General features: G+C 36.5%; 2 long non-coding RNA genes across 2 annotated transcripts; one reads left to right on the top strand and one right to left on the bottom strand.

The window, feature by feature from the left end:
* Positions 1-1,802: 1,802 nt before the first annotated feature.
* LOC143669839 (uncharacterized) lies at positions 1,803-5,847 on the top strand. The gene is made up of 3 exons (XR_013169087.1): positions 1,803-1,847; positions 2,197-2,355; positions 5,766-5,847. It is a non-coding gene; the product is annotated as an uncharacterized LOC143669839 (long non-coding RNA).
* On the bottom strand, positions 5,038-23,778 carry LOC143669838 (uncharacterized). Its single transcript, XR_013169086.1, has 3 exons — positions 23,523-23,778; positions 18,187-18,359; positions 5,038-5,778 (listed from the first exon to the last, which is right to left on the bottom strand). It is a non-coding gene; the product is annotated as an uncharacterized LOC143669838 (long non-coding RNA).
* Positions 23,779-24,083: the final 305 nt, after the last annotated feature.

Raw genomic sequence — 24,083 nt, 5'->3', positions numbered from 1 at the left:
CTTACAGCAAGACTTTTGTGGAAATAACATAAAATTCAGAATGTGCAATCACCTTGCACAATACCTACTACTTAATACACATTCAATAGATGAAAGTTGTCTCATTTCTTCACTCATTAATTCATTCATTGTTCATTCAGTCAGTGTTACAGAGGGAACATCAAATTAGTCAACTAATGAAAGTAACCTAAACTGAGAAAGATAGACCATCCTCTCGCCTCCCAGGTAATTTGCATATTTTAATTTAGGTTTTGGGGACACAGTTGTTAAATATCTCATGGACAAGTTTAGTGGGAAAATAAGCTTAGGGACTTTGAAGAGTGATTTATTCACTACTCATTTTTGCAAAAATAAAAGCTACACCTCAAAAACAATTTGAAAAGACAGCACAGCATTATTGAAGAGTAAATCCTTTGCAGTCATGCTAACTTGGGTTTACTCTTCAGCTGCTTACTACATAATTTTGGGAAAGTTAGTAAAAATCACCAGGCTTCATTTCTTCCTCTACAAAATGGTAATAACATTTCTTTTATTGCAAATTTGTGTTGAGGACTGGTCACAATATGGGCAGGGCAGTGGAAGCTGGTAATGGTTAGTAGTCCTTATTCTGCCCTATGCCTTGCTGGAGTTGGTACATTTTTTTACTAGTCCAAAGGCATTTGTTTATTCTAGAGCATACAAACCTTGTTTTATTTTTAAATTAGGCTGTAGCAGCACAGTAGAGTGCACTGGAGTGGTTAAAAACTCAGATGCTGGTGTTAGCCTAGGTTTCAAGCCTGACTCTCCCAGTTGTAGTCATGTGACTTTAGGGAAAATCCTTAAACTCTCTATGTCTCTGTTTCTTCATCAGCAAAGTTGAAATAAATAAGAAAAAATAATATATCTATAAAGTGATTCAACCTTATGCAGAGTTCAATAATGTTGGTTGGTTGTACTATCATTAGTAATATTATCATTATTATGACCATTTGGTTGATTTTAAGAATGTTTCTTTCTGTGAAACTCTAAAAAAATACTGCTGTGTGTTGGTTTTATTATTTTAGTAAAAGGAAATCCATGCTCCTCTTTAGTTTTCAGATCTTCAAATCTTTATCATAAAAGAAAATATTAAAGCAATCATAACATAACAGATAAACAGATATAATAACAAGCAAAGAATTTCAGGATCTTAGGTCCTACCAGGACTCACTTTTGTTTCCATCATGGGCAAATCCCTTCTAATTTCCAGCACTTCAAGCTTCCAATCATTATTATTGATTGCCCCACTGCTTATATAAGAATTCTAAAAAGGAATCTCTTTTTCCCCTTCATTTTATCTGAAGCCAGCTTACAATGTGACAGTCTCTAGAACTTTGTTATACAAGGTCAGACCAGGTCAGTTTGTGGTCACCAAAATCCTGCTTGTTAATAAAATTAAACCTCAGGTCATCTCAAATAATCCATTTAGCAAATAACCTTAGGATATGACTGTACTGTGATCAGAGTCTGTGTGAATGCATCATTACTTCACTGCAAATTGGCTGCTAAGATACCGTATTCATTCTCTGAAAACTTTTCACTAAAGCAGGACTGAGCAATTTATTTTCTAAAACTCACTTTTTAAACAATAACAAGGAAGACAAAAAAAAGTTATCTCTTAAATTTTTTTTTACCAACAATTTAAGATCACGACATTGCCATTAAGACACCCATACCTCAGATAGAGGCGACAGAGGACTTGGAAGGTCCCATTTCTACTTCCCAGAGCACTGGGGGGGGGGGGGGGGGGGAATGCTATGTTGCCATGACAACAGAGATGCAAACTCAGCTGGCTGCCCTGTGGTACCAAGGTGCACCTTTCTCCCTTTGTGAGTGCCTTTTCCTAAGAATCTGAAGAAAGACCACTGGCCCCAGTTGCTACTTGCAAACATCCATCTATTTCTAGCCTACACTTTAAGAAATAACATCGCTTTCCTTTTCCCTTTAAGTTTTTGCCTTTTCATTTTCTTTTCAATGGTGTAGAGAGCCCAGATGTTTTTCTTTTTTTTTTTTTTTTTCTATTTCTCTCACACAATTCCTCCTTTGTAGATAACAAAGTCCCAGTCCCTAGCCGTTGTAATTATTAGCATATTCCTGGAGAAAATTGCAACAGTCTACATTAAAAGACTCCCTGCAGAAATTTACACAGTAGGTATCCAATTTCTCTTTAAATAAAAGGCACTCAGAACAGTGAGGGGTTTAAAACAAGAGAAGAAATGGGGAACAAATAGAGCTTTGAGGAACAGCAGGAGACGTGCAGTGGTCAAGAGCAGACAGTCAGGCTGAATTATTTGGATTAGTCTTCGTTAGCAAATTGGAGAAAATTGCAGTGCCACGGTAAGATGTTATAACGTGCCCACAGACTGGTAGAATGAAGAAGCAGGTCTGACCTAATTCCAAAATTTGGTTCCCCATTATGAATATCCTGTGGGAGAAAACAGATTTTCTGTGCATGCCTCTCAAAATGTTTGCAAAGCTTAAGAACATGTGCGTTTAGTAGAGGTTATCCTGACATCATTGTGTACTCCTCAGCACAACAGAAGAATTTTTAAGGGCGCCTCTGATTACCAGAAAACTTTCTATATGAAAGTAAGGGAAAAAGAGCAAGTGGAAGAGTTAATTTTAATACTCTCTTCCTCAAGACAATGGGAAATATGAAAAAGAGATTTACTCTTTTTGTATCCAGAGATCTTCTCAGGGAATCAATAAAAAGAATTTAAATCTAAATTCATCTAAAAATCAAAAGACAAAACAAAACAGGCTCCAAAGAAACATTCTGTCCCATGATATAAATCTGGGAAAAGTCATTGTCTAGATTTCTGAGCATTGGTGTAAAAATCCCTTGTGGAGGACAATGAAATGCATTCTGTGAATGGTCCCAAAGATCAGTTTTGATCTGATTAGAATTTGGTACATTCTCTAGGCTAGGAAATGTATACAGAGGGTTGAGGTGAAGAGGGTGGTAGAAAAAGCACATGAGTAAGGCTGATTTTAAGGACAAGGGTGGCTTAAGTTTTCTGTAAAACAAATTCATTTTTTTCCAAAAGAGTTAATGTTTTTCATATTGCATATACAAGGCCATACCTACCACGTTGCATGTATGTCCTTGCATAAGAGCACAGGAGTGACAGAAACATGAACTCATTGCCATCCCCTGAATGCTCTCCTCAAAATTGTGACTGCCACTTAATTATAGTAAGAAAAATTATTTAAGACATGGGAAATTGCCGAAACATTATCAGCAGGCTCTTTCAATGCTTCCTGATGTATCGTGTAACGGGCTCACTGAAGGACCATTTATGCTTGTTTTGACCTACTATTTATTGTTGAGTCATGATAACAGATTTAGTAAAGTTATGCGTTAACCTACAGATTTTGGTCCAGTAAAAATGCAAATAGTTTCTGTCAGGTGGGAAAGATAGCCCCAAAGGTTGTGGAACATATTTAATCATATTTGTTTATAATCTAGCATTCTTATTCTATCATTGTTTCAAAATGCCCATAAAAGCCCAAATCCTTAAAATGTTCTTTGGTCCAGCCTTACCATCTCATTATTTAATAAAATATTTTTAATGTGTTTCATATTTAATTTATGTTAGAATCATGCTTTTAAGTCTCCAGTACCTTAGAGCAGCTAGAAATACAACCCTAAAATCGTGGAATTGTAACCCATATCAAACTCTGAAATCTGTGCTGTAGCTAATTGTTGTGATGTATGTTGAAATTTATTGCTTTTATGTATCTATGTTATTTAAACAGAAGGAAAAGGATAACAGAGAAGATAGTATTTAATCAATGGATATGACTGCTCAATCATTATACTGATATTTCTGTTGGCCTCCAGTGTCTTGAAGCAGCTGATAGAAAAAACAAAAAATTGTGGAATTGTAACCCATACCAAAATTTAAAATCTCTTCCATATCTACTTGTTAAAATGTACTTGGAAATCTATTGCTTTTTCATATATATGTTATATTTCACAATATAAAAAATGTTAACAATTAAAAAAAAATTAAAAGCAACTAGTAAATTCCACAGCACTCATCAGTTAGTGAGTACAGACTAGGAGAGGTCTTGAATAAGCAAGTATTCCAGTAAAAAATATTTATTTATGAGAGCTTTGGATGGCCTTTTTTCTCTTTTCCCCTATAAAAATCACTTTAGTGAATCATTTCCCTATCTTATGTGTAAAGGAAAATGCCATCCCTGACTGGTGGCTAAACTTACCAAATAGATCAACTGAACCAAAGTAAAGTACATCTGGTATCATTAAAGGAAGAAATGGTGAGACTGATCTTGAACAACCAATATAAGAATGTAATGAACTCTCTGAACCCTAGAACAAAGCCAACTTCTAAAAATATAAAATAATCATAGCAATCAAAAGTAAATTGGCCAATCATTCTAATTGAAAGTACTATTTTAAAAATGCTTTTCCCCCTAATTTCTTCTGTTTACCTCAAAGAACATTAAAAGTTAAATGAACCAATTAGGGAAATGTCAGAGAGGACAAAGAAAAAGCTCTTCTGGTAAAGTTCATTTTCGAATGGAAGCTCTGTTTTAATGTTTCAGAATATTATGGTAAATGCAATAGTCACTTGAGAGGAGGCATGTGAATTCTCTGTCAAAATCTGGCAACATTATGAAGAACTTTCATCTCCAACAAAGTGACACAGAGAAGAAAATGAAACATCTTTGTTAACAATGAATATGCCCTCTGTGTGGGATTTGCTGAAAAATCTTAATTTATGACATAAAAGTTCTTCTATAAGATAATAGTTTGCTATCAGTACGAAGCAGAAAAAGTGGTTATTAAGCTTTGTGTAATTAGGTTCACATTAAATTAACTACTCCTTGATCTAGGAGATTCAGTGGCTTTTTCCTCTCACTACCCATCAGAATCATTTACGAAATTTAAAAATAAAATTCTCATTATTGAGACTCACCTCAGATTTACATTATGAAAATCTTCACAGGTGAAGTCTTAGACATTTTTATTTTTAAAAACTTTCTTGGACAGTTCTCATAGATGACCAGGATTAAAGAATCTCTGAATTAAATACTAAGCTATTAAATACTCATTTCAGTTATTATTTGTTGCATGAGTTTATTTTTTATTTAAAATATACTTCATGCACTTGAGAGATAAGTTTTATCTCGTCAATTATCAATATTTTCTTTCATCATATGCCTTTTCCTATGGGAGGGAATCGTGGCAACATGATGGCTTTAAAGCAGAGAAAGCCCATGTGACACATAAAGATGTGAGGGGTTTCCTTCCATTTTTCCCAAAATAACGCTTGACAACTGAAATGACTGCTACGTAACTAATCTCTGAATCATTATGCAATAGTACAGGAAGAGATCTTAAGATTCCCTCCACAAAGATATGTTCCACAAGGCCTTGCACTTTTCTGAATCCTCTGTATCAAAATAGTGCCTGGTACATAAAAAAGTGCTAAGTAACAAATGGTTAAGTAAACAAACATATGAATAAGTGATTGATTCCAGTGAACTATATTATCTCCTAATTTGGGTGTGTTGTTATTCCAGTTCTTTCTCTTCCCTGAACTTTCTTTTCTCCAGGATTCCCACCACCAGATCTCACTAAATGAGAAAGAGAACGGATCGTGTTTCTCTGGGAAATGGGATATTATATTTTCACACTTCTCCCTTGATTGTCTTCAAACCTCAGGGTTCTTCTCCCCAGGTTCACGTCTCTGTTTCTCTTTTTTGTTTCTTTTCAGTTTTCTGTTGATCCTGCAGAGGCAAGCAGAAGAAATCCAGAAGAAAATCAAGAGTTGAATCAAAACAGAAAAAAAAAAAAAATTGGTAAGTACCTGCTGTAGAGAAAGTCCAAGTGAGAAAGAAATACATCACACTCACAATTAATGACTAGAAGGCTCTCGTAAAAACTTGGGAGACTGAGATTCTAGACATTATTGGAATGTTAAAGGAGGAAAATACTCCCCGTGGTCAGTGAGTTAGAAATTAATTAAGTCAGGGGAGTTGGTATCTGAAGGAGAAGTTTATGAGATATTTTCAGGCTTTTTGCCACTATAAAATTCTCCACAATCACAAGTATCCAGGAAACAGCGTGAATCTCCAGGGTTGTTCAGACCAGGCAAGTTTTGTGCCTGCAACACTCAGGGGTCATATGATCTGCCCAGAAGTGGGCACTTTGGGACACTTTGTCCTTGTCCTCAACACGAACTATTTCTTGGATTAAATAGGTACAGTTGGATGGAGCATCAAAAACACTTAAATTAAAATTCAATTTATATGCATAGGCAGATAACAGTGAAGAAAGGGAAAATAGTATAAGGCAGCATAAGTAAGTACTCTATTTGGTTAAGAAATACTCTCCAAAGGAATAAGAAACTATGGATCACATTATCAATATGGCCTTTTTTTAAATACTAACTCTCTCAGTTTCAATTTATCTGTGAATATTTTAAACTTTCCTTCATTTTTGAAGGAGAGTTTGTCAATAAGAAAAGGCTGACCCTACAAGAATTACTAAAAAGAATTCTGAAGGGCAAAAGGAAAAAATAAGACAAAGTGCCTTGTAGTAGGGTAAAGAAATGAACATTTTCAGTAAAGGTAACTAAAAGGGTAAATGCAAAACCTGATAGTACTATATCCTCAATATATAACCCTACTCTTTTAATCCTATGGAGTCAGAATACAATTGAACATGAGAAGGGCATACTTCTTGATAATGAACACACAAAATATAAACAGGTAATGTGGGATAAAAAGAACATAAAGAGGAGAAACAGAATGAAATGAGAGCAGAAAAAGTGTATGCTTTTAAAGATAAGTTGGTATTTTTTCAAATTACTAGCTTATACATGTGGGTTATATAAGACACACCCCCTGAGTAAACACACAAAAAAGTATTTTAAAATATATACAGAAATAAAAATGAGAAAGATACATCAAAAAAGATCAACTACACAGAAAGGAGTGGCAGCAAAAAAATAAGTGAGACAATCGATTGGATTGAATAGAAAAATGATATTCCATGTAAAATCAAAGGACAAAATGGCTAGAGTAAGACTTTACTGTAATAACATTGTTAATGATTAAACTCCCTGTTCTAGTTTGCTAGCTGCCAGAATGCAATATACCAGAAATGGAATGACTTTTACAAAGGTGAATAGGGAAATTTAAGACGTTGCTAGTTTACAGTTCTAAGGCCGAGAAAATGTCCCAATTAAAACAAGTCTGTAGAAATATCCAATCTAAGGTATCCATGGAAAGATACCTTGGTTCAAAAAGGCCAACGAAGTTCAGGGTCTCTCTCTCAAGTGAGAAGGCATACGGAGAACACAGTCAGGGTTTCTCTCTCAGCTGGAAAGGCATGTGACGAATGTGGCATCATCTGTGAGCTTTCTCTCCTGGCTTCCTTTCATGAATCTCCCCGGGAGGTGTTTTTCTTCTTCATCTCCAAAGGCCGTTGGCTGGGATATTCTCTGCTTCTCATGGCTATGTCATTCTCTGCTCTCTCAGAAATCTCTCTTATACTCTAAAATGCTTCCTCTTTTATAGGACCCCAGTAAACCAAGCAAGACCCACCCAAATGGGTGGAGACACATCTCCCCTAATCCAATTTAACAACCACTCTTTATTGATTACATCTCCAGGGAGATGATCTAATTACATACAGCATTGAATAGGGATTATTCTGGGATTTTGTTAAAACCATGGCTTTTCTAGGGTACATACAGCCTTTCAAGCCAGCACGCTCCCCAATGAAAAGACAAAGATTGGCAGAAGGATTAAAAATGATTATCATACCATATATTATCTACAAATGACTCACCTTAGACCACAAAGAAAAAAACAGGTTGAAAGCTAAAGGATGGAAAATAATATTGCATGCAAATAGTAGCCAAATAATACTTGGTAAACCCATATCAATGTTGAACAAAACAGACATTTTAAGTCAAAAGCTGTTAGAAGAGACAAAGATGGAAATTATATATTAATAAAAGGGATAATCCATCAAGAAAAATAACTATCCTAATACACATACACCTAACTATGGTGCCCCAAAATATTTGAGGCAAACACTAGCAAAGCTGAAGGGAGAAGTAGACATCTCTATAATAATAGTTGGAGACTTCAATATACCAATCTCATCAATAGGTAGAATATATAGACAGAATATCAATAAGGAAATAGAGAACTTGAATAATATGACAAATGAAATAGACTAACAGATATATCCAAAACAGTACTCTTCACATCAGCAAGACATAGATTCTTTTCAAGTACACATGGATTGTTCTTGAAGATAGACCATATGTTAGTCACAAAGCAAGTCTCAATACATTTTAAAAGATTGAAATTATACAAAGCATCTTCTCTTACAATAATGGAATAAAGCTGGAAATCAATAAGAAGCAAAGAACTGGAATATTCACATATATTTGGAAGTTAAATACTGTACTCTTAAACAGTTGGTAAGTCAAAGAAGAAATTACAAGGGAAATCAGTAAATATTTTGTGATCAATTAAAGAGAGAGCATAAGATATCAAAACTCGTGCTATTCAGTGAAGTCAGTGTTGAGAAGGAAATTTATAACCCTACAGGCTTACGTTAAAAAAGAAGAAAGAGCTAAAATCAAAAGATGCAATGGGATACCTGGAGATATTAGAAAAAGAAGAGCAAACTGAGCAAAAAAACAAACAGAAGGAAAGAAATAACAAAGATTAGAGTGTAAATAAATAAAATAGAGAATAACAAAAAACAATAGTTGGGTTTTTGGAAAGACCAATAAATTAACAAATCCTTAGCTAGAATGATAATGAAAGAAGAGATAAGATGCAAATTTAAAAAATCAGAAATGAGAAGGGAAAAATTGCTACTGACCCCATAGAAATAAAAGGAATCATAAGAGGATACTATGAACAACTCTATGCTAACAAATTGGAAAACTTAGAGGAAATGGAAAAATTCTTAGAGACACATGAAAAACCTACACTGATTTAAGAAGAAATAGAAGTTTTCAAAAGACCAAATTACAAGACATTGCATCAGTCATCAAAGCCTCCCAACAAAGAAAAGCCCAGGATAAGATGGCATTACAGATGAATTCTACCAAACATTCTAAGAATTAATACCAAACCCGTTCAAACTCTTCCAAAAATATAAACAGGAGGGAAAATTACCTAACTCATTCTATAGGATGACATCACCCTAATACCAAAACTAAGTTAAGATACCACAGGAAAATAAAATTTCAGACAAATTTCTCTGATACATATAGTGCATAAATTCTCAACAAAACTAAGTCCAACACTACATCAAATAATTATAGAATTATTCACCATGATCAGGTGAATTTTATTCCCAGGTATGCATAAAACAATCAATTAATGTAAACACCACTCAAAGTCCATCAAAGACTTAAATATAAGGACCAGGATTATAACAACCTAGAAGAAAACATAGGGAAGCATCTTCAGGATCTTGTGCTCAGCAGTGATTTCTTATACTCTATACCTAAAGCATAAGAAATGAAAGAAAAATTAGATAAATGAGAGCTCTTCAAAATTAAAAACTTTTGTGGATAAAAGAACTTTGTCATGAAAATGGAAACACCATCTACTCAATATGAGAAAATATTTGGAGACCATATATAGAAAAAGGGTTTGATATAGAAAATACACAAAAATATCCTACAACTCAACAATGATATGAAAAACAATCCAATTTTAAAATGGGGAAAAGATTTGAATAGACATTTCTCCAGAGAAACAACACAAATGGCTTAAGAGCCCATGAAAAAGTACTCAGCATCATTAGCTATTTTTGGAAAATGCAAATCAAGTTCACAATAAGATAACTATGTTCATAGTGGCATTACTCACAATTGTCAAAAGATGGAAGCAATCCAAGGGTTCATCAGTTCTGAGCAGCAGAGGAGACCTTCAACTTGGACCTCTCAGAGAGAGGGTAATTTGTATCTCCACAGATAGTGGTGTTTGATTGTGCCCAGAAAATCTACAAGGCTTATCCACCCTCTCCTCTTCATACTCCATTTCAATTCTAGTGAATTGAAATCTAAACCACAGCTAGTAAATGCAAGAAGAGGCAAGTGAGGGAGAGAAAGAAGATTCACAAACCTCCCTTGGCTGCAGGCTTTCTCTCTGCAACAGACCCCAGTTGGGAGAATATGGCAAAGTACTACCATTTGAATGGATCAAATTTTTGATATTATTCTGTTGGACAGCCTGAATGTCAAATCAACAAAATAAAATATTTGAGACTGATTGACTTTATGATTTGAGAATGTGGACTTTAGACTTGTCTTATCTGAGTGACAACAGGAAAATGATGGGATTACACATAAATTTATAAGGGGGCTGCTCTCCTAACTAAATTGAAAAAGACGATAAAGGACATACTAAACTTACTTTCTCATGCCTAAGAATCTGGGCTTTTCTGAGGTAGGGATTGGAAGGAGAAGAACAGAGGTAGAAAGACAAATATAAAATAGCTTAAGGTCTAATAGAGTATAATTTATTTAAGTTTGGACTGGGTCTCAGCTGAGGGTTGAAATTGTAGGCAGTTTTATTATCAAAGTAACCTGAGATTTCCCTCAAGACCATGATCATGATAAAAATTCAATCTCCTTGACTCCTGTTCCCACTGCCCATATAATGTTAAACCTCTGACTCCCACATAGACCCCCATTCCCAAAATTTCTGAAAACCCCTTTTCTTCTGTCCTACTTTTGTTGCTCAGGATGCCACTCGATGCCAACTTCTCACAGATGCATTTTCATTGTTCTCCAAATATTAATGTTGGAAGCATTGTGGGATCTCTGAGTAATTCACTGAGGCTGGAGAATAGTTGTGACTTGGAAGAGCAGAGGGAGACAAGGTAGGGAAGTAGCTACAAACTGATCTTAAAGAACTTAAGACTTTAAGTTTTTCCAACTATCCCTTGAAAGGGATGCAAATAACACATTTGCCACAGTCAGCAATGTGTACTGGGGAAGAAGAGAAAATTTACTTCGGACTGAGAATAAATTCTTCTTTCAGTAGTCCTCCAAAATACAGGATTGCTTCTGTAAATCAAGAAACAGTGGACTTATCTGAAAGTTCCCTTTCAAGAGCCAAAGTGACTTTTGAAGTAGCCTAGTCCAATCTCTTCTTTTACTTCATGAGGAAGTGAAGAGGACTAAAGTGAAATAGCCAATCCAGGATCCCCTAACTGGCTTGTGGCAGGAGAGGGATAGAATTTCTCTTTGACTTCCAGCCTGGTATTGTCATTTCCATGACAATATATTGCTTATCCCATTTAGAAATCACCAGAGAAAAATTTTGACCAAAACATTGATTTCTGATGGAGAAGATCAAAATTTTAAAATACCAGACAAAATGAACAGGTTCTTCAAAAGTTAAGAAATAAAGGGCAATGTAAGTTAGAGGAAAAAAGTCCAGATGCGTGAATTTACCTGAACAAAGTAGTTATAAGTAGGGTACAGTCTGGAGACCTGGACAGGCCCAGGCAATAGCTTTGATAAAGAGATGAAGAATCCAGAAACAGAACTATGAAAATTGTAGAAAAAAAATAGTAATTCACCATATTTTAAAATCCTTTCCTGTAAAAATGTCCTATGGTATTTTGCAATTAATTGACCTGAAAGTGTATAAAATGTATTTAAACTCATATGTCTTTAAAAAGCATATCAAAGGATCAGAATTACCTATGGTAGACAGAATAGCACACATACCCAGAGAAAATTGAATAAATAAAATAAACGCTGCATCCTAATCCCAGAATCCTGTGAATTTCTTACCTTACTTAGAAAAAAGGATATTGAAGTGATTAAAGCTAAAGACCTTGAGATGCAGAAATTATCCCGGATTGTTCTAGGCGAGGGTGGGGGCAAGGTACCTAATCATGTCATACCTTAAGAGGCCCTTTCCTGGCTGAGTTTAGAGACAGAGGGAGATGTGACAATGGAAGAATGACCAGTGAGATGTAACCCTGCCAGCTTTGGAGATGGAAGAATGCTACCACAAGCCAAAGAATATGGGCAGTCCTAGAAGCTAGAAAAGACAAGGAAAAGGATTCTCCTCCTGAGCCACTGGTAAGAGCATAGCCATGCTGACTCTTTAGCTCAGTGAGATTCATATTGAACTTCTAACCCATAGACCTTCAATATAATGGATGTGTGATGTTTTAAGCCACTGTCTGTGGCCTAATTTGTTATAGCAACAACAGTTGACTAATATGGAACCTAGGAAGTCATTTGTCAACCCATTTTACAAATGTGAGACATTTTAAACCAGAGTGGGTGCTAACTCCAACGTAGCAGGTATCTGTGGTGCCTTTGCTTATACCAAAAATTTAGAACCTCAGATTTAAAGGTCAAGCTGGAGGCAGAAGGAAGAGTCTTTGGTTTCTGCAAGGCAGGCATCTAGAACTGAGACAGGTGCATAAAGGTGAAAATCTCAGCCTCATTGAAAGTGTGGGCAAGAAAATTGCATATTCCTGCTAGTAAAGGGAGAAGCAAATAAGAAAAAAAAAGCTGCCTTATCAGTGGTTCTTGATGTAAAATAAATGCAGAAACAGAAAACTTGCTATCCCCCCCACACGCCAACAATTTAAAACCAATATAAGTTTCAGAAAATTCGAGAATAGAAAACACAAATTGCAGTGAGTTGTGGAGTGAAGAGTATGGAAACAATTTAGTCCCAACTCTTGGCGTTCTGGAATCCTCTGTGCAGCCATCTCTCCTGATGGCCTTCCATTCCATGCAGGATGCCCTCTCTGCATATGGCCATAGCTCTTCTCCGACTTAGTTCACTCAAAACTTAAACAGTTCATTTGTCAGAGAGCTCTTTAAGCTGTAAAATCGATTTCCTTATAATTTCTACCTATTGGTCTCAATTTCACTTCCTGGAGTCAAAGCCACTAAGCTTGAACCCTCTTCCAGAATTAAGTCTTCCATTATTTGGAGGCTATGTTTATACCATCTCTAGGAAAATATTTCATTTTTGGCTGTATTTTCTGATTATTAAAAAAGGAGAGTAAAATAGGCCTTCATTTAAAACCTGTAAATAACCTTTAAAAAATGATAGGCCATGCTTTCATATATTGAGTGCTACCTTTATTTATTTGCAAAAATAATAGGAAATGCCATTGCTTGTATATAACAACTGGCAATATTTCTGGGGACTTAAAATCTTTAAAAACTAAATCTGGATATTTCTTTTCTCTTTCTGCCCAAGAAATCTAGGAGTATTTGGCACATCTGGATGAAAAAGGAGATTTAGGAACACATGCAGACACTGCAACTCAGGAACCAGGGGCATTTTTCATTTTGTTTTTCCTGTTATTTATTTTCTTCACCTCAGGTTTCTGAAAACCAGAAACAGATGCACTAATCCAGGCTCCTCATAACAGACGGTCCATCAGCCTCCCTGCATTAAAAAAGGGACACGCTCCTGCTGAGTGCACTAACCACAGAATAATTTACTTAAGCCCTGCAACAGAATGAGTATTTGCAGGACTTTAACCAATTAGCCTGTCTAGTGGTTCCCATTATCAATAACTTTTGGAAAGGTGTGTCATTTCCTGATCCTTAGCCAAGTCTACAGACATCTGCAGAAATGAACTGGCGTTGTAGCATGGCTGGTCTTGATAAATGTGGGCTCTTGTCTCAGGAGTTTGTGGAGACATAAGGAATGAAGGGACAGTCTGGGTGGAAGCATGATGTGTGGGAGTGTGAAACTTCTGATGTTAAAGCATAATACATATCTCTGTTAGCTCCTACTGAAGCTTCATGTCCTAGTTGGTCCCTGCTCTTCTCCCTTCTCTCATTACCCAATTAGAGCAAAGCTCTTTCTTGAACAAAGGAACACATGACTAATAAATAAAATCTTATCACTTCCATCTTTCAAGATGGCATTTTTAGAGAATTGGATTCAATATTGAAATAAGCTTGCTGACTGGTACATGGGCAAAGTCAATGGAGTTTACTGACTCTGAGATCATGCTACTTAGGTGGTGTGTTAGTTTCTTAGGACTGTTACCACTTGGTGGCTAAAAAAAAAAATTAATATTTTTCTCTCATCATTCTGGAGGAACGGATAGGATCACAATCCCTCTGAAGGTTCTTGGGGTGAATCTTACCATGTCTCTTCCAGATTTTAGTGATTCCTAGCATTCCTTGACTTATAGAGGCATCACTCCAACCTCTGCTTCCATCCTCACATCATCTTCCCCTCTATGTCTCTGTGTCTAAAACCCCCTCTCCTTTCTCTTATAAAGACACCGGCCACTGGATTTGGGGTTCACACATCTGCAAAGACTCTGTTTCCAAATAAGACACATCATCAGGTCCTGGATAGACACGAATTATGGGGGGGGGGGGGATCATCTTCAACCCAGTGCAGGTGGCATCTTTTTTTTTTCACTTTAACAGAACTAATGTCAATGCCCGCTCTCATTTATAACATAAAATGAAACACGGAGTAGTCAATGTCATCATGTATATGGTGTACACCAGCAGGGCAAAAAGGTTGATGCATTTGGTTATAATTAAATGCATTCCTGAGACTTGATTTATTGCAGGCAGGGTTTTTGTTTTGTTTTGTGTTTTCTCTGTCCACGCTCTCTGCCCTATTTTATTGTATCTTCTGTTCAATGAAAGCAAACATGGGTGGATGCAAAGGTAGTTCAGTGGTAGAATTCTCAACCTCCATACAGGAGACCCAGGTTTGGTTCTGGCCTATGAACTTCCCAAAAACAAAACAAACAAAAAAAATTCAATAAGTGGTGCTGCCATAATAGGATACTCACATGGAAAAAGAATGAAATGTGACCCTTTGTCATACAGCATAAGAAAAAAAAGGCAAACATGGTGACCCCGAGACCCCCATCTCAGCAGGAGTTTCTTTAATCAGATTAAAGGGACAGGAATGTATAAGAGCAAAATTAAACTGTAATCGGGGAATTTTTTGTGTGGGAAGGATTCACTAAACGTCTCCTTTGCTCTTTAAAGCAGCCTCTCCTGTGCCACCTGCACCTGAGAGCTGAAAGCTCAGCAGCTCAGCAGGCACAGAACAACAGTGATCTCTAGTCTGGGAATGGCAGTCAGAATCTCTACCTTTCTATGGCTAACTTCTGCGGGGATGCAAACACAGATTCTGCAGTATCAGGACTATCTAAGTGTTTAATTAGTTTATCATTTGTAAGCTTTCTTTATTAAAAAATTCCAATATGTCTATAATCAAATATATATTTAGATCACAGATTTAACATTAATTTCAAAATATACAAACCTAATCAGAGGATGCCTCTACTACATTGAATTCATTATCTAATTGGAATTTTACAAAGAGCAAATTTGTTGTGTGTTGACAAGTATGTTTCATCACAGAAGTGAAATTTACATTTTTACTCAGACAATGCAAATAGAGGAATCAAACCCAGAAGATTTGCAGCACAATCTGAAGTTCACAAAAACCTTTCTTTTTAAGCCCTTAACTATTATAATTCAATTAGTTACATATATATGTTATCATTCTCATGACCTTAAATAATGTATGGAAAGGATGATAATGTATCTGAAACAGGCTTGGAAATGTAGGAAGTTCAAAATTACGGCTTTCATAAAACATAAAAATCCCTAACTTATATAAAACATTTAACTTATATTTTATTCCTCATTACAACAAAATCAGAGAGAAGACACATTGCTAAATTGTAAACCAAAAATATCAAAACATTCAAATTTATGTTTTTTGCAGTAACTATGATTCTTTAGATGTTTCTTCCATAAAAAGTCCATTTCTGACCTGAAATCTATAGTACACCCTTTTAGACAGCATTGGGGGACAAACCAAGAACAGCCTATTGATGCTAAGAACAAACTTCTGATTAATTTATTACAGTAACTAATATCAAATGAGGCAGAATAGAATCCCCTATTGTAATTATACATAACTACTCCATGATACTTAACTCAGTTGTTATCCTGTTGATAAGAACATACCATGGATATTAATGGCATTGACAGGTCCCCACATCCTTCCAATCAATTCAATAAATTGTGTGTTATCTTTCATCCATTGATAAAGATATCAAACCTAGAAATAAAGCTTCTTAAAACTCAACTTGTTCTTGAGCCAGCCTTTTGCACATGGACACGAGCATATCTGTGCTCATCATGGAAGATAAATGACGATTGGAACATATTTATATTAAAGATATTTTACTTGCGCATAATTGACCTAAGTAAGATGGAGGTCTCTCTTTTTGATTAAACAGCTCTTCTCATATTTTGATCTTAATAAACTAGGACAAGTCTCAGTATAGTGTCAAGCTAATTAAACATATAAAGCCTAATTATTTCTGGCATTGCTTCTTTTGTGAGGTGAGGGCTCAAACCTCAGGAGCAAGTGATGGAGTGATAGTTTAGCTGCAAAAGAAACTTTCCTTGTTTTGTTATCCTGAATTTTGAACCTAAATTTGGGAGAATTGGGGTCAAAAAGCACTGTCAATGAGAATCTTCATTACCTCAAGGTATGGTCATAGTTAAGGTAACTAAAGATGAGAAAGGATATTTGTTTTGATTACATTCTTAATCACTGACAATATTTTAATATAAATCTATCAATTATAATGAACTGCATAGCCCTTTTGGAATAAGGGACTTTTGTTTTTGAAAAATGATTCACAGAGGGTGGACAACAGTGGCTCAGTGGCAGAATGCTTGCCTGCCAAGTCGGAGACCCAGGTTCAATTCCTGGAGCCTGCCCATGCAAAAAAAAAAAAAAGATTCACAGACCGTTTTGATAATAAGTTTGGCAGTTTCTTCTAAGTTTAGACATACACTTATTTGTCGCAGATCCCATATTTAGAGAAATAAAAAGTATATTTCACCAAAGGGTTTGGATGCAAAAGTCTGTAGCAACTCTATTCAGAAGAGGCCCAAACTGCAAAGACCCTACATGTCCATGCAGGTGAATGCATAAATCGTATCGCCATAAAATGACTACTGCTTAGCAATATAACAAAATAAACTGATACACCGAAAAGCGTAGATGAATCTCCAAACAACCACGCTATGCACCAGAAGCCAGACACGAAAGACTACATAAAATTTAAATCCAAGTATACGAGTTTCTGGAAGAAGCTAATCAAACCTATAATGACAGAAGGCTGATCAGTACTAGCCTGGACCCAAGGTGATAGAGAAACAACTTTAAAGGGGTTTGGGGAACAATTTTTTTTTAACAATTTTTATTTTGACATATATTACATAATATACAAAAAAGTAATAAATTTCAAGGTATGTTGTAACAAGTAGTTATAGAACAGATTTCATTCTGGCCATGGTTATGCAGATATTATACCTCAAAAAAAATGATTATAAAATCTTGAGCCTGATACAAGTCAACAAAACAGACCCAAAATATTAACAGGTTCCTGAAAGGAGACTCTTCTGGGCAGATTATACAGTACATAAATAATAACTTTCACTACCTATTGTTAAAGATCAGACTGAATAGTCTGTACAAGTTTTTAATTAGTTTATCATTTGTAAGATTTCTTTGTTAAAGAATTCCAATATGTCTATAATCAAGTATATATTTAGATCACAAATTTAACATTAATTTCAAAATATATTAACTTAGTCAGAGGATGCCTCTACTACATTGATTTAAATACCTAATTGGAATTTTACAAAGAGCAAATTTGTTGTGTGTAGACAAGCATGTTTCACCACGGAAGTGACATTTAAGTTTTTACTCAAATAGAGGAACCAAACCCAGAAGATTTGCAGCATAATCTGAAGTTCACAAAAACTTCAATGTTTTTCAATGTGAAAAAGAACAGCTTCTTTTTAAGCCATTAACTATTATAATTCAATTAGTTAAATATATATGTCATCATTCACATGACCTTAAATAATGTATGGAAACAATAATGTACCTGAAACAGACTTGGAAATGTAGGAATTCAAAATTATGGCTCTCAGAAAACATAAAAAACCCTAATTAAATTTCTTCAAATTTAAATATAAAACATTCAACTTATATTTTATTCCTCATTACAACAAAATCAGAGAGAAGACACATTGCCAAATTGTAAATCAAAAATATCAAAACATTCAAATTTATCAAATGGTTTACCTTAGTAAATAGTGTCAGGGATTGAATCATGTCCCGCACTAAAGGCTCACTCAAGTCTTAATCCCTGCTCCTGTGGGCATGGACTCGTGTAAATAAATCCACTGAAGATGTTATTAATTTAGGTGTGTCCAAATTGAAGGAAGACTGGCTTTAACCCAGTATGGTTGAAGGCTCTATAAGCAAAAGAAGTCAGATACAGGTAAAGAAGGCATGAGGAGATGCAAGAAACTGAAAGACAACAGCTTAGGAAGAGAAAGTAAAAGATGCAGTCACGTGCATTGCCATATGTTGTAGTTTTTTAAGCTGCCAGAAGAGGTATACCAGAAATGGAATGGCTTTTAAAAAGGGAATTTATTAAGCAGCAAGTTTACAGTTCTAAGGATATGGAAATGTCCAAATTAAGACACCAACAAGAGGATACTTTTACCCAATGAAGATTGATGCTGTCCAGAACACCTCTGTCAGTTGGGAAGGCACCTGGCTGGCATGTGCTGGGGTCTTTGGCTTCTGGACACCTCTATCAGCTGGAAGGGCACATGGCGACATCTGCTAGCTTTTTCTCCTCATTTCATAAGGCTTCCCTGGGGGCGTTTTCCTCCTCATCTGCAAAGATCTCTGGCTTTGTAGCTCTGTCATCACTGAGCTTTTTCCAAAATGGCACCAGTAAGCAACCCCACCTTGAATGGGTGGAAACACATCTGCATGGAAATCATCTAATCAAAAGTTACCACCGGTAATCGGGTGAGTCACATCTCCATGGAAATGATCAAGACTCTCCCACCCAGCAATATGAAATGAGATTAAAGAACATAGCTTTTCTGGGATACAAGACAGTTTCAAACAGGCACACCATGTGATTGAAAAGTCAAGGAACTCCAAAGATTTACCCGTTTGTAGATAGGATCTTGGAAAATGTTATAAGCTAAGGTGCGCTCAAATTTTAGGATAATGGCCCTTAATTGAAACTGGTTGGAGTATTTATAAGCAAAGGAAACTGGACACAGGGGAGAAACTAGTGGGGGCGAGGGGAGCCAGAAGCTGAAGTCATATGACCCCATGTTACTAGCTTGAGTCTATTTTCATATCTTTGTTTCTTATCTGGTGATCTGCCATTGCCAGCAGAACTTGAATGTTCTTGAGCTTGCCCAGAATTTTTTCTAAGGAGCCAGCACATTTAAAGCATTAAAAGTTCAGTGTCTTCCTTCTCACCTTTACATTTCAGATGTCCTAATTTGCTAATCTCTTTCAGAGTTAGACAAAGATAAACCCAAGTTTTGTCCATAAAATATTTCAAATCACACAAGAGAGTCCTATCAAATCTTGGATGAGTGTCTTCTTTCTCTACAAAGAAACAAGCCTGGGTTTCCACAGTAGGTTGGAAACTTTGCCTGAGTTCGTAAGGTGGGATCTCCGAGTTTTTGGTCCGAAAGTATGGTACTTGTTACCTAACAGAAGAGAAATCAGGAAAAGGCTGTATTATACAGAATCCCCTCAACTTCTCAGAAAGTCAGGTGTTCATCAAGGAGAGGTGTTAGGCTCTAAAAAAGCCATTAATCATTTCATCTGCATTCAACTCCATCCCACCTTCAGGTTCATCAACACAATTGATATGTAAACCAAGCCAAGCTCTCTACCGGCCATGCCAGGCCAAACTGTTTCAGTTTGTTTATGTATTTGCACAGATTTTCTCCTCTTTAAGGGTAGATCTGTGTGTTTGCCTTACAGTGTGGAAATAGGACAGATTCCCACGGTCAACAATATCCAAACATGTCCTCTAAAATAAACTCGCTACAAAAGAAACTGGCCAATAATTACAAACATACCAGTCACTGTAATCATCTTTTTTTTTTTTTTTTTTTTTTTAACATGGGCAGGCCCTGGGAATCGAACCAGGGTCCTCTGGCATGGCAGGTGAGCATTGTTTCCTGCTGAGCCACCATGGCCTGCCCTAATTATCTTCTTTCTGTAAAGAAAGGGGAAAGGCTTAATTCATTTACAGACATACACATTGAAAACTGTGTAGCATAAAAGAATTTAGCCACTAGGAAAAAGCAAATATCAACTGGGGTTGCATGCAAGCCTTCCCTTCAAGGAAGACAGACATACATGACCAATTTGAGGATTCTGTCAGCACACCACCATTCCCCTACAGTCACACAAATATCATCCATGATATACAATGTAACATGGGGCAATTTTCTCAATCAGGAAGTTGAAACTGGCCCGTGGGCTTATAAAATGGTTGTTTCTGTGTATCTGCTGTGAAAATCAGGGGAGCACAGAGTCAATGGAAATTTCCTGAAATCCTGCAGATATATATCACAGAGTCATTCTAAATATTTCTCACCAATAGAGAGAAACGAGATAGTGATGAATTAAATACAGAAATAATTCAGATCGGTCATGAACTGGAAATAAACCAGATAAGTACAGAGTCATGAACTAGAAATAATACAAAAACAGACTCAGCAAGACTTTGCCATCACTTTACCTGGCAATTCTTCCCAGGAGCCAAACAAAGTGAGCCTGATGGAAGAGCCTGGGAGTTATACTTCCCAGCATCACATTTTTGTTGACTCCAGTGACTGAATCTATATGTACAGAAAACTTTTATATAAATCAAAACCAAACCAAATCCTATAATCTCACCAAGTAAGCACCCACTGCCAGTCATGCCCCTGAATAAGCAATAAGGTAAGGCAGTACTGCACGCTTTCACAACGGCCAGGTTCCTGGAATAACGATAGAAACTGCATTTATTGCTGAAGTTATTTTAATAATTAAAAAATAGGGTCTTCCTGTTTTTCATGGCTTATACAGGACGGAGGCCTCTCAAAATGCTCGGCCATTCTGGCTCCCAGGAAAACTACTGGGATGTCTTAGTTATTCATAACTGCTATGGGATGTTCCTAGGATTATCCGCCTATCTCAGAAAGCAAGGCTTTCAGAAACAGAACTCTCTTCCACCCTTGATATGGAACAGACTCACCTTAACAGGTTTGGGCTACTAAAGGTAAATATGTAAGTTTCACCTGGAATACTGGTTTTATTCTAATATTTCTATTACAGTATTTTCAGTAGGTGTGAAATGTATTTAAAATGATCCTAAAACTAGTAATAAACTGGCCATATCTAGAAAATGTCCAACAAATCAAGGAATGTGTCTATATTTTTGCTGTTGCTGTTTAATGGGAGAAGACAAAAAGCAGCATACTTTTCTTTTTCCTTCTCTCTGCACTATCTGCCCCATTCTCCCCAGTATGTCTTGGAGGTGAGTGTGTTTTCCCAGAGATAGTGATAATTATCCTGGATCATATGGGGTACTTATTTCATGCTTTATTTACATTTAAAGCTGCCGGGCTCCTGACTGCTCCTGTGTTCAAAGGGTTAATAAGCAGTGAAGGGAAAGTTAACAAGGGACAGACCATAAAAGGCTCCAGCTGTGTATAATTAACTGTAATACTGCAGAGTAAATGACTTTTATTGGCAACCATGTCATAACTTCATTAAAAGTCATATTTACAGCCCTCTCATATGAAATGAGTCCGCCTGTATTCTGGAATTTAATGAGCATTCATTTTCACCTTGTTCAATTATCTTCCATTCCCACCTGGCTAACTCTCTTCCTCTCCCCGTGTGGAAAGCATAAAGCCAAAAGACAACAGGAGTGTAATTAGCACCTGGCAGTAAGCCTCTCTTCCAGGGAGCATTTCCCAAACCACAACAACACTGTTTCTCCTTGTTTTCAGTTATAAATAGGTAACTTCCCTACCCAAGAGCATTAACCATGATAAAAACAGCCAATAGATTTGATGGAGGCTTTCAAAGGTTGGGTTCCAAAAAGAGGTCATGTCTAAACCAATCAAGAATAAGGTCCAAACCTGCAATTTATAAATGCACAGAGAAGAGGGTAGAAAATGATGGTCGAAAAGAAGAGGGGACAAAATGTGAGGCTCCCAGTGGATTCAAAAGCAAATCTTTTCCATAGTAACACCTGTTAACTGAAAGTAGGCATCTCACAATTTTTCTTTCTCCCTGAATGGCGCATATAATTAGATACCTCTCTTCTCTCCTCCACCCTCCCTTTCCCTTTCCTTTTTTTAATGGACTTCACTAAATCTCTGAAGGAAATATCTTGCCTGACTCATCAAGTGATCTGAGGAACTCAATTTGGTGATCTCCAGTTTAGTTTTCATTCAATCTCAAATGTCCTCTTAGAGTTTTTGGAAGTGTAGGGAATTTGGAATGTGGAAGTACAATAGCAAGACTCAATTTTCTTAGTCTTTTGAAGTTCCAGTAGATGTTCTCTAGGGTTCAAAATGAACATATAAAGTCCCTACATACATATAAGACTATGCTCTCTGGACCCATGCAGAGCTGTATTTTAATCACACTATGCATTTTTCGATACCATTTTAAATTTAGCCCAGTTTGCTTGAAGATCATTTAAAAATAAACAGGATTACTTGAGCTTGTCTTAGTTTCCTGGGACTGCAAGAGCAAAATATCACAAAACGGATGGCTTAAAATAAGAAAAGAATGTTGTCTCACATTTCTGGAGGCCATAAAGTCCAAAGCAATTCCCATGCCTCTCCTATTATCTGGAGGAAAGAATCTGCTCCTCTGGCTTCTGGTGGTGGTTTGCCTGCAATTCTCGGTGTTCTCCCCGCTGTCTCTGCCCAATTTTCTGCTTCTTATAAGGACACAAGTTGTTTCTGTTTGCCAAAGCTGCTAGAATGCAATGTACCAGAAATGGACTGGCTTTTACAAAGGGGGTTTCTTAGGTTATAAATATACAGTTTTAAGGCCATAAAAATATTCAAATTAAGGCATCAGCAAGATGATACCTGAATTCTGAAAAAAGCTGCAAGCATCTGGAACACCTTTGTCAGTTGGGAAGGCACTTGGCTGATGTCTGCTGGTCCTTGTCCCCCATTGGTTGCTCTCATCTTCTGATTCCAGTGGCTTTCTCTGTATGTCCTGTGGTCTTCTTGTAGCATCTCCAGGGCATTTCTCTCTATAAGCTTCTGTGATCCTCTCTTAGCTTCTCTGGAGCAAACTTTGGATTTCATCTCTTAGTTTAGCTTTTCCTGGGGCATTTTCTTCCCCAACCATCTGAACTTTCTCCAAAACTGTCTCCCTCTTAAAGGACTCCAATAAGTGGATTAAGACCCATTTTGAATGGGCAGGGCCACATCTCCATGGAAACAATCTAATAAAAAAGTCCCGCCCAACAATAGGTCTGCCCCCACAAGATTGGATTAAAAGAACATGGCTTTTCTGGGGTAAATAACAGTTTCAAATCAGCATACCTGTCATGTTGGATTAGGACTCACCTTAATTCAGCTTAGCTTCATCTTAGCTAATAACGTTTCAAAGATCTTATTTCCAAATAGGGTCACATCCATGGGACTGAAAATTAGGCCTTGAACATATCCTGTTTTTAGGGGCATAGTCAATCCATAGCAGGGGTTATTAGCATTAAGTTTAAGAATATTCTTCCATGTGTCCCAATGTGATGTTTTTCCAATCTTCCCTTCTACCCTTCCTCCCTCGACCTCCCATTCCCCTCCTTCTCTCCAGGAGTTTAACATCTCCTGGAGAGAATAACATCTGTATTCTATTGTAGTCAAAATAGAATGTTTGACATTAATGTTTTGGCTGTAGACATTTTAAGGAAGTTTCATTGCACATATCTAGAAGCAAAAGCCCTTTCTCGTACCCTCTTTAGATCCAATGAAACCTTCCAACCCCTGATTAAGTGAGGGCTACTTTATTGATTGACAAGCCAGAAACAGTTAAACCGATGTGCCTAGCATAAAAGGATGTCATGAAATGTAATGGCGCCTAACTTAGTCTGGATGGTATTGAGAAAAATGATAGCCATGGCTGGCTTT

The sequence above is a fragment of the Tamandua tetradactyla genome, chromosome 26 (assembly GCF_023851605.1).
Source record: "Tamandua tetradactyla isolate mTamTet1 chromosome 26, mTamTet1.pri, whole genome shotgun sequence".
NCBI lineage: Eukaryota > Metazoa > Chordata > Mammalia > Pilosa > Myrmecophagidae > Tamandua > Tamandua tetradactyla.
This window is presented reverse-complemented; position numbering and strand designations above follow the sequence as displayed.